Consider the following 16185-nt stretch of genomic DNA (forward strand, 5'->3'; position numbering starts at 1 on the left):
TTATGGACATTGGGGAGGGTATGCTTTGGTGAGTGCTGTGAAGTGTGTAAACCTGGTAATTCACAGACCTGTACCCCTGGGGATAAAAATATATGTTTATAAAAAATAAAATTAAAAATAAATAAATAAATAAATATCAACAAACAAAGGAATAAATGAATACTCTAACTTTAATTTTTCTCTAGTTTTAGAGAGATATTTATAGATCCAATCAATCTCTCTTGTCCTGGGGAAACATTCATCTGCAGCCTTTTGCTTCAGATAATTTAGCAATTCTTTTTTATTTCAGAGGATTGTACTTGTGTTAAATGTAATTAAAGTTAAATTTAATGCTTAAAAACTGAATGTATAGTATAATCTATTTTTTTATTACCTTTAAAAATATATCTGTCTATATGGATAGAGAGAGGTTTGAAATAATGTTATTAAATTTTGGTTATTTTTTGGTTGAAAAAAAAAAACATAAGTCTAGTAACCGTGGTTTTTCTAATGAAACAGGAGCTTGTATGAATTGGATGGGTGAGAGAAATGGCCAATGAAAAAAGGAAAAAAAAAAAAAGCAAGAAAGGAAAAGTAAGAGAGGAGAGGAGCCTTAATGATCCCCGACCTGCTGAAAGCAGTCATCAGACACGAAAAGTACAGGGAGTGACTCGGTTCACAACAAAAGTAAATTGTATAGGACAGGATTGGCCCTGCCAGGCTTCCTCAGGCTATCTCCTTTCCCTCTCACATCCAATGCTGCGTCTTCACCCTAGAGGCTAGTATGATCCAAATGGCTCCAAAGAACACCTGACTCACCAGCTTGTGATTACAGGATGGAGTAGTATTTACTTTTATGCCCTGACCACACATATCCAAGCCCTCACCTTCAAAATATTGCAGCGTTGCCCTCCACCAATCCATCAGCTCTAGTTCCCACATTCTTGCTTTCCTGTTCCAGTTTGCAGAAACAACTGGAAGTGTGTCAGCATTGCTCTGTTGATACAGCCCATTTTGAAAAAGCTGGCATCCAGGCTGAGCTCACCACTTCTGGATGTCCCCAGTGTCACTCACCCAGCGTCAGAGACTCAGAAAAGGCCTGGGTCACCTGCAGAAACCTCAGAGACCTAGAAGGACCTGAGTGGCCCACCATCTTTTTGACAGCTGTCATGGCCCAACACTCAGAGCCCAGGTTCCCTAATCAAATGCCTCTGTTCTTCCCAGGCTCCAATGTCAAAAAACAAGGGAATTTGTTGATGAAGTCAACGAAGACATACCCACCAGGGCACAGAGCAGGGGCGAGGCTGGACCAGATGGTGATATTAAACTCAACTACAGTAAAGACAGATCTGTAGAAAAACCAAGCAAAGGAGTCTTAGCCGTTTATTTCCTGGAGGTCCAGCGTGACCTAAGGCACATTGGATTCTGAGCATCCAAGGGCTGGACAGGCGTTTCCACATGATGCTTGATAAATGCCACTCTTTTTGGCTAAATCTTTTAAAGCAAAGTTCAGGGTCAAATTCTCTAGCAAGGCCTAGAATGCTGACCTTGTAAATTGCCAGGGAAGTCAGAGATGTAGGTAACAAGATTGCTACTATCTATGGAGTTTCAGAATCTGACCTGGGATTCTCTGCTGGGTAGGAGACCATTCTGCCTTCTCTTCAATGTGGGCAGGGTTCTACCAGGAACACAAAGTACCGTAAGCCTTTATGTTTGTTTGTTTACTTGTTTTTAACCTTAAAAATTCAGAGAAAATGAGGTGGGAATGGAGGCAGATCAAGGGAATGATTTTAAACATTCCTTAAGAAGTAAAATTCTCCTCACCCAGGAGACACTTAATGTGTGACAGCTAAAGAAAAGGGGATGAAGTGACGTCACCTAAAACCTCACACCAATGCCTAGTTAAATCTCAGCTCTGAAAGTCTTCTGGTAAGGGGATAGGTACAAGGTTTTAAAGACTATTTAACAAATGTGACTAAGCAGTTTCATTCAGTAGAGAGAGAAAGAAAAGCAAATGCATTGAGATTGATAATTGGAACAACATGCTTTCCCTTGACCCAGTCAAGTTTAAACGGCTGAAATTCTCAAATCATGAAACAATGAGGATGAGTAAAGGAAAAGCTTTAACTGGAGTCAACCAACCATGTAGGGCCTTCTCAGACTGTGTCCAGGGCTAGGATATCTGGGTTACCAGTGAGAGACCCTTTTATCTCTCCCTTCCCCTCACACCCTGCCAGCAGAAGGAGGCATGTACTCTTGTCCCAGAGCCAGACCTGCTCATGTCAGAAGGACATGAGTGGAGCTGAGGCTGCTCTGCCACGAAGCCCACAGGACCCCTGGCACTGTGTGCAATAATTCAGGTATGCTGGACCAGTGCACATCCAGCCCTGCTGATCTTCTCTACCTGATTTTAAATGGCTGACTCATCCTTCCCTCCTCTGTCAAGTCACTCTCTCTTAAGCTAGGCATTCAATCTGAAAAGCTCTTTCTGGTGCTTTGGAATTTCATCTGCTCAGTATCTAAGCCAACGCTGCACGCTTGTTTCAGCCGGGGAGGTTTCCTAGGTAAGCATGATGCCATGGCCCCCACCCAGGACCCAGAGCTCACAGAAATCAAACACCTTTTCCTGACAAAACAACAGACTCCCTTGCCCTCGCCCAGCCTTCCCTCCATTGGTGATCTTTTGAGCCAGACCGTGTCATTTCCCTCTTCAGAGCCCTCCAGCGCCACCTCTTTCAAAACAAAACCAAAGTCCTTATATTAGTTTAGAAAGGTCTGCATGATCCACCCTCCATCCCCAAACTTTTTCTACTGCTTTCCCTGTTCACTCCGTCTCAGAGGTCCCATCTGAGACTCAAACAGGCTGAGTAGCCTCTCTCCTCAGGGCCTTTGCACTTGCTCTTCCTTCAGCCTAGAATGCTTTTCATCCCAGTATCTGCATGGCTTCCTCTCTCACTTCCCTCAGGCCTTTATCCAATGTCATTGCTGCATTTCCTGACCACCTAAGACAAAGTAACAATAGCTTTTCCCTGTCCTTCTCTGTGCCCTGTGACAGCAGCCTGTGAGGATCAAGCCAAGCTATGCCTGGACTCCTGACCCCAGAAACTGTGAAATAACAAATAGATCTGATTTAAGCCTGCTAAGGTTGTGACAATTTGTCACATAACAATAGAAAACTAATATATCTATTCAATAAAGTCTTTGAATTGTATTTTAAAATACTTTGAAATCATAAGGATCCTCTTAAAGCCCTGTAGCCTGATGCTGAGAATCACATAGGATCCATATTAATATACGAGTCTCATGGCTTCCCCTTGAGATTCTGATTCAGTAGGCGTTGGGTGGGGCCTCAGAATCTGTACTTCTAATCGGTGTCCTTGTTAACTCTTGTCACCAGTTAAATTGAGAAAGCCCTGACTTTGTTGTCAAAAAATGAAAGAGAGGGGTGCCTGGGTGGTTCAGTCGGTTAAGTGTCTGCCTTCTGCTCAGGTCATGATCCCAGGGTCCCAGGATAGAGCCCATCAGCCGGCTCCCTACTCAGCGGGGAGCCTGCTTCTCCCCTACCTCTGCCTACAGCTCCCCCTGCTTGTGTGCTTTCTCTCTCTCTCTCTCTTTCTCTCTCTCAAATAAATAAATAAAAATCTCAAAAAAAAAAAAACACACAAGAAAGAAAGAAAGAAAAATGGAAGAGGAAAAGTCACCTTGGGCTGCAGTGGTCAGAACTGATGTGACGTTGAAGAACGGAGTATGAGTGGAGACATTTAAACAATGTTGTTCGTGCACTTCCGTGCCACCCAAATGCTGGGGTCTCAGGTTGGACCACTCACGTCTGATTAAAAATTCCTGTTAATTCTCTAACATACCTCCTCGAAGCTGTCATCAAAATCCCTTTGAAGGCCGCTTCTCCCACTTCTGGGCTCCCATTATATTTGCATACAAGGCTTTTTTCATTCAGCTGGTGTTCATTGAGTGTCTACTATGTGCCAAGTGCTATTCTAGGCGCTAGGAACAGAGCCATGAGCAAACAGAATACAAATCCCTCCCCTTACTCTGCTTACAATCCAGGATCTCAAACTGTGCTCTTAGAATGAATGTTAGTTTTTGGCATTGGTTCTCAAGGTGTGGTTCCCCGAACCAGTAGCATCACCATTGCACAGGAACCAGCTAGAAAGGCAGACTTTCAGGCCCCATCCCAAACCCACTGAATCAAACTCCATCAGGATAGCACCTAGCCTTCTGCATTTTTAAAAACCCTCCTTTGCATTTTGATGCACACTAAAATTTGAGAACCACTAGTTAACAGATCTGTCTCCCAGTTAGGCCTAGGTCTTCCACAGTATTCTGGTATCCCATTCACCATTCTAGCCTCTAGAAACTGCCAGAGAAAATGTTCTTAATTCATGTGTTGAAGAAATTGTACAATGGATGACCGAACTTACAGTCATCTTTAGAGTGATCTGGGGCCCAAAGTATTGGAGAACTAACTCAAAATAATTTATACATCCTCCCCCCCAGTTTTATATTATTGAAGTCAAGTTAAAATTAATGTCGAAAGATCACTTGATGCAGAGTAAAGCGTGTCAAAAGCTTTAAAATGAACTCTGGGGGAGTCTGGGTGGTTCAGTGGGTTAAAGCCTCTGCCTTTGACTCAGTTCATGATCCCAAGGTCCTGGGATCAAGACCCGCATCGGGATCTCTGCTCAGTGGGGAGCGTGCTTCCTCCTCTCTCTCTCTGCCTGCCTCTCTGCCTGCTTGTGATCTGTGTCTGTCAAATAAGTAAATAAAATCTTAAAAAAAAAAAAAAAAAAGAACCCTGAATTGCAACCTAAGAAGTGGCTGTGGGAAGTGCAAAGTGTGGACCTCCTTCCTTGCCTTGGACACACAAAAGGCTGTTCTGATGTGTGTGTGCACCGTGTGCATCTGTGCATGTAGGTGCAATGTGTGTGCATCTATGCATGTATGTGCACTGCGTGTCCATGTATCTGTGTGTTCAATGTGTGCATCTGTGCACGTATGTGCACTGTGTGTGCGTGTATCTGTGCATGTGTGTGCTGTGTGCATCTGTGCGTGTGTGTGCGCTGTGTGTGCATCTGTGCATGTATGTGCGATGTTCACGCATCTGTGCATGTGTATGCACTGTGTGTACGTGCATCTGTGCATGTGTGTGCATCTGTGCGTGTGTGCAATGCATGTGCATCTGTGTGTGTATGTGCACTGTGTGTGCATTCATCTGTGCGTGTGTGCGCTATGTGTGCATCTGTGCGTGTGTGCACTGTGTGTGCATGCCTGTGTGGTGTGTGCGTGCCTGTGAGGACATGTGTGTGCACGTGTGCACAATCTCCCTTTGCTGCTCTGGGCCTCTGCTCAGCCCAGCTAAGTGTGGAACATTGTTCCCTGCACCCTTGGGGCGGTTCAGCCTGAGATCATTCAGACCAGGAGGACCCACTGAGCAAGAGCAGAGGCAGGATGACTCGGGCCTTTTTGCGAAGCACTGCTAAGCAGACAGGCCTTGTGGAAGTGGAGGATCTTGGACATGACTGGCTGGAGGTAAAGAATAAAATGCATTTTGGGGGACCCACTAAAGGTATACCTTTCATGCTAAAATTTCACATTTGTTCAGTAGTGAGTGAGGAATCTTAGAAGCGTTTGAAGTATAAGAGTGGCCCAGTGAAAGTGTCTGGTGGGCCAAGGACTGGGATCGGATGAGATCGCCTCCAGCCTCACCATCATGCCAAATGGTCGCAAGAAGTTATTTGGGACCCCTCTCTCCCCCACAGTTAGGACTTAGGAAAATACCCCCAGCCCAAATGGAAAGTGTCTCCCTCCCCAGGACTACACCACCATCCGCTGCTTGGGCCTCTGATTCATCCTGGGGCCCTCCCAGGTGTGACCACTCCATCATGGTCACGGCTTCTGGCTGCGTCCACAATGTCTCCACGGCACTGCGGCAGCTCACCCCACCTGCTCCTTGCTGGGACATCCTGATGCTTCCCAAGGCCTGGGGTGAGCCTGTAGTTTGCTCGCCTACCTCACTTGCCACAGCTAGACGCTGGGACAGGCGTGCTTTCTCTGAGGTCCATGAGAAAATTCCCAGTGGACCTAAAGCTGGCCAGAGCAGGAGTGACTGGGGGCTAGGTAGCTGTAGCACTCCAGCAGGCTAGTTTTTCCCAAGTAGAACCTCACCAGCCCTGGAGCGATACTCATGCTCCCTCCTTTCTTCTGCACTCTCATATCCAAACCCGTAGCCCTGTGGCCCACTGCTGCCAGAGCCACCTCCCTCCCTCTCCTGACAGCTAGTATCACTTTACCCACTTCTGCACAACCAGATTTCACAAGCTCCAAAGGCGTCCTTGTAGATCTTTGAGTCTTTCGTGAAAAAATTACCTATCCACTCTCTCAGCTTTTATTGGGAAATTAGTAATTTGCCAAGCACAATGCTAAATGATAGTAAAAAGGTAAGGCATACTCTCTGCCCTCAAAGATGTCCTTTTCTTGAAAAGGAGGGGACTGGAGAGTGACGTAAATAGGCCATTACAACACAGTGTGCAGCTTCCCATGAGAACACAAAGGCTAGAAATTTCTGTGGTCAGATGCAGTCAGACAAAGCTTCCAGAAAAGGGTAATTTTAAAAATGGATGATTGGCAAAGAGACGCTTAGAAAATGACGGGGCCCCCACGTGCGGTGGGCCCAACCCACTGAAATGGATTATGGACAGATCTATGAGTTCCTCCAGGAGACAAACAAAAAGACTTTAAAATGACCCAATGTAGAATAAAATGAGAAAGATAAATCAAAGCAAGGTGAAGTTTGGGGCAGTGATGATGGAAAAAGATGGGGTCGTTGACAGGTATGGAATTCAGCAGAAACGTCTTTGTAAAGATGGTGAAAAGATGAGGTGTCAAATACATAGAGATTCCAGTGATTAGAGAGGAAAGTGGAATGTAGTTCAACAGACTGTTGTCATGGCAGGCGGCATCCTGCCTTGTCCCGCAGGACAGCAGGTGCAGTCCGCTGGGGGCAGACCAGGGGAATACAAGATCTCCTGCCTGTGAAATATCCTTGCCGTACAGCACTCAGCGCTGTGAAATGGGAAGAATATGGGACTTAAATCCAGAAGACTTGAATTCGAGCCTTCTCTTTACTAGCAGTGTTGTTGGCCAAGCTAAATAACCAACAATTATAACACTCTGCTTCTCCATCTGCACAATGTAAATAATTCAAATGCATAACTCTAGGCTTGCTGTAACAATCAAATGAGATCATTAAAATGACAGTGTTTTGCAAGATGTAATGCATTCTACAAATGTTAGCTATGATGATGGCTGTGTCATTTTCCAGCTTGCTCTCTTTCCCACCAATATTTTAGTCATGGAGATGATTTTTTCCTCTGATATTTTAGTGGGGCACATTTATCACAGTGGCTTCTCTGATTACAGAAGCAACCATGCTCTGCTTACATAATTCAACCATAATGGAAATAGATAAGAGAAAAAGTGAGCAATTTCCAGGTCCCACCGCCAGAGATAACAAGAGTAGGCACATCCTCTTTTGGGAAAGCTTACCCTATTTATGAAACTCCTCTTTCCACAGAGCACACCAAAGGAATGTAAGAGAAACCCCTTGGTTTTTTTTTTTTTTTAATTTTCCTATGTTTTATAGTTTTATTTCCCTATGTTTTCAGGGAAAAACTTTTCTCTGCCACTGGCTGAGAAGTTGGCAGGCTCCTCAATTTTCTTACTTGGTTTTTAGGTACCAGCCTGTCAAACCATCACAGAGTACAGGATTCAATCAGAAATTAGGCACTCAGCCCAAGATTTTATTCAATTCATTCAGCCTTTGTTCAAAGGAAAGACTTTCCCTTTCTTGAAGGTGGTGGGTCTGGTTTTCTTTCTCTCTTCTCTTCTTTCCTACTTGCTCACTTGGCAAAGTCAGGGGGTTGGGAAGAGAGGCAAAAAAGACAGACCTCCTTCCTTGGCTGTTGACCGGGGCTCTCTGAGCTTGGCTTAGAGCCAAGACCTTCTCTCCAGGGTGTTTCTGAGACATCTTGGAGGGCCCCTACTGGGCCCTTCAAGCCTGGGTGGTGCTTCTTCAAATGGCTGGAGCCCGCTTCACTCCTCAGGTCTCTGAAGATCTACTCCTCACTCGGATTCTTGCTGATGGGGGCCCCCACCCTCCCTAGCATTCCTTTTGGACTCAAAATGGCTTAGTGGCTGCTGACTGGCTCTCTATGCCTCTTGGCCCAGGGTCTGTGAGAAACAGCCTTGAATTCCCTGTCCGTGAACCTCGATCAAAGTGGGCACGGTTGCTTCTCAGGCATAGCCTCCATTCTTCCTGCCACAAGCCTCATGAGCTCTCTCGGCGCCAGTTTATAGGGCCTCCAACTCAGAGAACACACAGCTCTGCTAGTGTCTTCTGAAGCCCATGTTCCTGGAGCCCCAGATGCAGGAACCAGCACTTCCCCACTCCTGGCATTCAGTAGCAGAACTCTTCTACTGCCATTTCCTCACAAAGCCCTCTATCTCCACTTTTCTTACAGTGTCAAGATGAGAAAGAGGATCCCAGCACCCGTTCTCAGCATTGACTTTGAAACTTCGTTCGGGGCAGCCCACTCCACCTTCCTTTCAGTGTGTGATGTCCTCCATACCTTGATGATTGGGATGAGACTTATAATGGTACAGCCCAGTTCCCTGTATTAATATATATGTAAATGTAATTTTTAGCACAATGTTATCATCTAATGGACATACTTTTGCAATTTTTTTCATGTCAGCACAAGTAGTGCCACCTCATTAGCATACAGTAGTAGATTGGTGTAGTCCAGATAGCATAGAGCTTCTAGATGTCAATCAATTCCATTGTGGTTGATGACAGAATGGTCATCTAAGGGGCGCCCGGGTGGCTCAGTGGGTTAAAGCCTCTGCCTTCAGCTCAGGTCATGATCCCAGGGTCCTGGGCTCTCTGCTTCCTCCTCTCTCTCTGCCTGCCTTTCTGCCTACTTGTGATCTCTGTCTGTCAAATAGATAAATAAATCTTTAAAATAATAATAATAATAAAGAATGGTCATCTAAGCCAGGTTTAGACGTTGGCAGGGCAGTGGGGTGTGGCAGGGGGCCTGGGCTGGGCTGCTGTGAGTCGGTGGATAAAGAGTGGTGGGCAGTAGGTGGTGGGGAAGGAGGTTGGAGGCAGCAGAACAGCATTCCCTGAAGGGCTGTAATTAGAGGAGCTGCTCCACGGTGCCCTGAGAATTTAAATGATGGGGTGGGACGAAGGGTGCAGTCCTCCTACCTTTTCTCAGGTCCTAGATCCATCTCATCATTGTTTAATGGTCCAAACACATCTTGGAAAAGCACTTTTATCCTCCAGGCCCTGCTAGTGTGCCTTTCATTCCCCTCCCTCCATGCCTGGATTGGGGGGACGAGGGGGTAAGTAGGGAATGTTAGTAACCGGGGTTAACGCTGAAGCAGGAGGGAGGACGTTACTCAGGAGAAATAGGGAATATCAGGACACTGGAATGGGGAGCACTTGGGTGACTCAGTCAGTTAAGTGTCTGACTCTTGATCTCAGCTCAGGTCTTGATCTCAGGGCCTTAAAAAAAAAACGAGCAAACAAACAAAACAAATGGGGTGAAGGGAGAGAAAGCAAGGGTTAATACTTTACATCATTCTAGTGTTTTCTTCCCTTTTCTCCCTCTGCCCCACTACTTCAAATAGGGATAGGGAGAAAGTTTTTATCTTAGCTCCCAAATTACACAGCTTAGAGACACAAGCAAACGGAAAATAGACCACTAACGAAGCCTCACGCTTGACCATTATCACATCTCCTCTGTAATGTTCATGCCTCTTCCACCATGCAGCTCATTCAGGGCATAAGTCATTAACTCTCTGGTTGTCAGAAGGGGCAAACGCCCGGCACAGATGTGCAGAGTGGAGATGCAATCTCACGGAAGGGGCGGTTTTCATGGCAACGATGTTGGAGAACCGCTTCTGAGATAGAGCTGTTCCCCAGGCAGGATCCGCCAGGGTTAGGTGTTTAAAACTAAAGAGGGAATCTGCAAGGGGATGCAAGACAGTTGCTTCAAAAAAAGGATGATTTGAAAGCCAAAGGATTGAGAAAAGGCAGTTGGGAAAACTGGTAACCCTAGGGGTTATTTTCTGTAAAAACAGTTCTTTGTCTGACCAGACTGTAAAATCAGCCAGAAAGCAAAGGACACTGTAATATACAAAAGTCCACCCCTTCCCCAGGTAAATGATTCACACATTCATGGTTTATTCTGACACTGGGGCCATATTATCATATAATAGGGACCGGAACCTTCGTAATATAAATTAAAGATTTGGTGGAGTTTTTCACATTATCTAGTTTCATTTTTCCACACAAATCTCAAACCATTAAAAAAATTAGCTAGTATGAAATTTTGTTCCCCATTAGAAGCGGATTGCGTTGAAGCAGCTCTTACGGCTCAGAGAATGAGGGCCTCTCATATGGCGCACATGCACAAAGAACAGCATATTTTCAGCTTTTAGGAACTGATCATTCCCCAGGTTGCTAAAAATGGAAGGAGGGCTTTTTCAATCAGGGGTCCAATCTAATAAAATTCTCATTCCCTGGAGTTTTCATGACCTAAATAGGAGGAGCTCAGTAAGAGTCTTAGCTTTCCACAAACACTTCCTTTCAACCCAGCAGCGTTCTCCTACTGAACATCTTTTCTGCATACCAAGCTCTAAGAGAAGCATAAAGGAAATGTAAAGTAGTAAAAACAAACAAACACAAATACACAATTCTTGTTCTCAAGCAGATTGTGCTGTAAACATACACATGTATTTATAAACTCAAAATAAAGAGCCTTTAGAAAATATAAACAACCTGAAACAACAGCTTGCTAGAACTTGTCCGGGAACAGAAATTTATTCCTAGAGGACGTTTTGTTTTCAGGCAACGGCTGGTATGGAAAAACAGCTCTCGCATTTACAGTGGTAACCGTTTCAGTCATGGGAGACAGTATTTAATAATTTCAAAAGGAAAAAAGTGAAGTTGCTTCTAAACGGAACAGTGTGACAGATTCCCAGTACCTTGCCACATACATAGCTAAGGCGGGATGTTCTATTGTAGGAGTTCAGGGCCCTTGGGGTTCCAGGGAAGCACAGAGTAGAGGGGCATTGGGAGGCGAGGCTGGGTCTGAGCATCTTTGGGCAGTTGGTCTGGATTTAGATCCTAGATCTGCCACCTATTCATCGTGAAACATGAAACTCTTTGAGCCCCAATTTCCTCATTTGTAAAAAAAAAAAAAAAATACATTTTTCATCCAGATGTTGTCTGAGTGATAAACTAAATAAAGCAGCTGGATACCTGATTTATAGAAAGTACTCAGTAAAAATAGTTCTCTTGGCATCTTCATTATTATTAGTAGTAGTATTTATTTTATAGCCCAGAGTTACGGAATAACTTTGATTATTTTTTCGAAGTGAACTTTTAGCAAACTGAAGTTACTAAGTTGAATTTTAGTATTGTCTTGTTGATAACAACCCAAATTTCTATGTTTCCTACCTTCATTTTTCTTCCTACCTCTTCTTGTCTCAAGAATTGTGATGCCCCAAATTGTTCATCATAATATCTATTTTTGTATTAGCATACACACAAGTTCCAGAGTCTCCACACTTTCTCTTGTGCCCACAGAAAGTGTTCCCTCCAGAAAGGGCTCCCATTTTCCATTCCTCCTTAGAGCATGACTTTGAGAAGGGCTCGTTTGGTCTTTCCATCTTCACTCTCACTTTTCATTTTCTCATAAACCTTCTCAAATCTCAATTCCACCCAAATTCCTCTTGTCAGTGTACGTGAAATTTCCTTGTTTCCAAACCCAATGGCCTTTTTTCGCTCGATCCTTCGGCAACACTTCACACTTTTTCTTCCTCTTGAAGCATTTATCTTAGCTGCCATGCTTTCTGGGGACTCCTTTTCCATCGCCTTGGCTGGATGTCTCTAAATTTTGGAGTACCACAAGGATCAGCCGCATTATCTTCTCACTCTATTCTGGCTGCCCAGATAATCTTATCAGTTCCGTGGGCTTACACAGCATCCACGACTTTGACTCTGATACACCCCATCCATCCCTCACACAGAAGCCAAGTGATCTTTTGAAAAATGTGAGTCACATTGTGCCACTCCCCTTCTTAAACCCTTCAGTGACCTTCTACTAACGCTTGATGCTATGACACCCTTTATGATCTGGACCCTGCCTACCACCTCCCAACATTACTCCCTACCACCCACTACACCCGGCAGTACTGGCCTGCCTCCCTTCTGCTCCTCTGTTCTGCCCTGGAGCTCTGCTTTTCTACTTCCTCCATCTGGAATCTTGGTCTTTCTCAAATGCCAGCTCTTCAGACAGGGCTTCCCTGACCACCCAACTAAAAAGAACCCCCATTATTCGCTATCCCATAACCTATACAATGTATTTGCTTTGCATGCATGTATGACTACCTGGCATTTTCTTGCCCGTTGCCTCCTCTCATCAGAATGCTGGCCTCACAGGGAACGTCTTGCCCACCATCCCCAGTGGCCAGCATGGATAAGGCACCTGGTAAGTTCTACTGGATGAAAATGTCACCTACCACTCAGTTGTAAGACACCAGTGTGCAGATACAGTCATTAGCAATATCAGCTTAGGATTTTACTCCTGTGCTTGCTTTTGGGAACTGAAATAGGCATATTGGTGGTGACATGTGCTTTTCATCTGAAGGGAAAATCTACACCAAAAGATGCCAAGTAATTTTAAAATTCGATGTCCCTCGCCCTCCCCTCTTCAGAATTTATATACTATTTCAATGCAAAATGAAATAAACACAAATAAAATGAGTAACACAGGAGTTTACCATTTTAGATGGTCCTTATTAGTGTTTCCCCAAACTACCTTCTCCTGGTGTGGTCTGTGCTCCTCTAGTGTGTGTGACCCACAAGGGCCGCTGGGCTACTCCTGTGTACCTGGCACTTACCTATGGGGGAGGCACAGACGAATGTTACTCTGTCTGCCTTCAGAGAGCTCGCTAAGGGACAGAGAGACACAAAAGCAGAGGCTTCCGATCTAAAGTACTCCCTGGAACCCTAGAAACAGGCAGGAGAGCTGGGAGAGGCACCAGGAGCGAGGGGTGTGCCAGGCCATGGAGGGGCAAGGCCAAGCGCCTGAGACTTGAAGAACATAGCAGGTGCATGAACAGAACCCCACAAGTAACAGAAAACAATTCAAACAAGATGTATGAGTTTTATAGAGCTGCCATAATAAAGTAACGTGGGCTGGGTGGCTTCAACAGCCGAAAGGAATTTACTCTCAATTCTGAAAGTGAGAGATCTGAGATTAAGGTGTGGGCAGAGTTGGGTTTTCCTGAGACCCCCCCACCACCCGCCGTTGGCTTGTACATGGCCATCTTCTCCCTGTGTCTTCACATGGTTTTTTCTCTGTACTTGTGTTTGCACAATTCTCCTCTTTTTTTAGGACACCCATCATCCTGAGCTAGGGTCTACCCTACTACCTCATTTTGAATCAGTTACCTCTTTAAAGACCCTGACTCCAAATACAGTCACTTTTGGAGATACTGGGGTTTAGAACTTCAATATATTTCAGTATGTATTCAATATATTTCAATATATGAATGGAGGGGTACAAAATTTAGCCCATAACGCCAGAAAACAAAGATGGAAATGTTCTTAGAGATACCAAGATGTCACACAGAAAGCAGCTGAGTATATGAGAAGTGTCTCTCTTCCTGCCCCTCTCGCATTCCCCCATGTCCACTTCGTCCACTTCTCTCTTCTTCATGTAATTGCACACATACAACTTAAAGAAGAAGGAGAAGAACCATTTAGGTAACTGCTCCCTGAGAAATGGATCCTTAGGAAATGCTCTGTTTTAAGCAAATCCCTTCTCAATGGCGTCCATCCTTCTCTTGCTTAGATTTCATGTCAACCACAATTTTCCCTTTTTTTCTTTGTTCTGTTCAATAAGGACATATCCCTACCCAAAGCAATATATTTAGTTCTATTTTATACTTTGTTGAAACAAAATTGTGTAGCGTATAGTATATGACATGTTTTCTTCTTTGAGTACTGTATTATTAAGATCCAAGTGTGTTTCTGTATTCTACTGTAGTTTATTTTCCTTCTGGGTAATATGTATGACCATCTAGCCATTCTGTTTGTTGTAGCCATTTGGGTTGTTTCCAGTATTAGCTGTCATGAACAAGACCATGACAGATTTCCTGTATGGGTCTCCTGGTGCATGTGTGCTAGAAATACTCGAGGATATACCAATGAGGAGTAGAATTTCTTATCATAGGTTCTGCACATGTTGACCTCACTGGTCACTGCCAATTATTTTCCAAAGTGGAAATTTCTATTTTTCCACATTGTCTCTGAGACTTAGTATTATTAGACTTTGTAATATTTTTGGTGAGTGTGAAATAGTACCTCATTAATTTTAATTTTCCTTGCCTTGATTGCTAAGTTAGATTGTGGACCTTTTCATCTATTTATGGGCCACTTGTGTTTCTGTTTCTGTATAGTACCTTTTCATGCCTTTCCTCACTTTGTATTTTCTATTGGATTGTTTACCTTTCCTATTGGTTTGTTTAATTAGTTTATATAGTATTTTGTCAATGGTATGTGTTGCAAATGTCTTCTTTCAGTTTGTTGCTTGTTTTTTTTTTTTCTTCTGAGTCATCTTTTAATGAACATTTTTATTTTTAATAGATTTGAATTCATCATAATTTTCCTTTTTAGTTTGTGCTTTTGAGTCTTCTTTTAAAAGTTTGTACATAGCTTAAGTTCCTAAATATATTCTCCTCTTTGTCTTGTAAATTTTTTCAATTTTGCCTTTCAATTTGAAATCTTTAATTCATTTAGACTAGATTTTTAATGTGCAAGGGAGCTATCCAGCTTGATGTTTTTCTGTATGGATAGCAAGTTGGTTCAATAGCACTACTGAATTGTCCATCCTTTTCTCACTGATCTGCAATGCTCAATACTTAACAGAATTTCCATATTTGCATAAGTCTCTTCCTGGGTTTTCTATTCTCTTCCATTGGTCTATCTAACCTTGTGTCAATACTGATTGTCTTTATTACCTTGCCTTCATAAGTCTTGATATAACAAACCAAGACACTTTTTCAAGAGTCTCTTGACCATTCTTTGCCCTTTGTACTTCTTCATACGTTTTAGAATTAGTTCCTAAATTTCTAGACAGGGAGGATGGGGAGACACTTAGGGACCTGGATTTCAAATGAATTGGTCTGAAGCCCAGGATTGTATTGTCAATTATTCTTCAACAAAGGAGGAAAGAATATCCAATAGGAAAGAAGTAGTCTCTTCAGCAGTGTTTGTTTTTACCCACCAATTAAAAAAAAGAAAAACAAAACGAAACACTAATTTGAAGGGACATGTACACCTCTATGTTTAAAGCAGCATTATTTTCTTTCTTTTTTTTTTTTAATATCCATAGGGTATTTTATTTTTGTTAATATAGGTTCTAAAAATCATGAACTGAACAGATTAATAATTTAACACACATCAAAATTAGATTTAAAAAGGAGGTGGTGGCTCTTAGTAGCTCTGTCCTGGTGTTAAAGATGGTATAAAGATACTTACTTAGACTACAACGAAGTACTCTAACATTGATAAATGCAGGTGTTATCAAAAGGTCGATCTCTGGGGTGCCTGGGTGGTTCAGTCATTAAGCGTTTGCCTTCAGCTCAGGTCATAATCCCAGGGTCCTGGGATGGAGCCCTGCATCGGGGTTCCTGCTCTGCATGAAGCCTATTTCTCCCTCTCCCACTCCCCCTGCTTGTGTTCCCTCTCTTGCTGTGTCTGTCAAATAAATAAATAAAATCTTAAAAAAAAAATTCTGTAGCAAAGAGAAACCATCCAAATTTTATTCTTTATATTATGGACATGATTTAACTAAATCACTATGGCACGTGGTATTACTATTTTTCTTACTGTAGCAAGTCCTAGTTTTCCCAAGACCTTTTCCCTGACTATTCTGGAAATAAAATAAATTTATCATGTATTTCAAGCCTTCAGGTTAGAATGTTATCCTCATAAATGTATTTGCCAGGTTGGTATATTCACATATATCCTTTCCGATTTTAGGCTAAGCAAAGACATGCCCTTAGAGCTGTATTAATGTATTAAAGCAAGACAATCCATCTTATTATCAA

Source organism: Mustela nigripes, chromosome 6, assembly GCF_022355385.1.
Source record: "Mustela nigripes isolate SB6536 chromosome 6, MUSNIG.SB6536, whole genome shotgun sequence".
In the NCBI taxonomy this organism is placed as follows: domain Eukaryota; kingdom Metazoa; phylum Chordata; class Mammalia; order Carnivora; family Mustelidae; genus Mustela; species Mustela nigripes.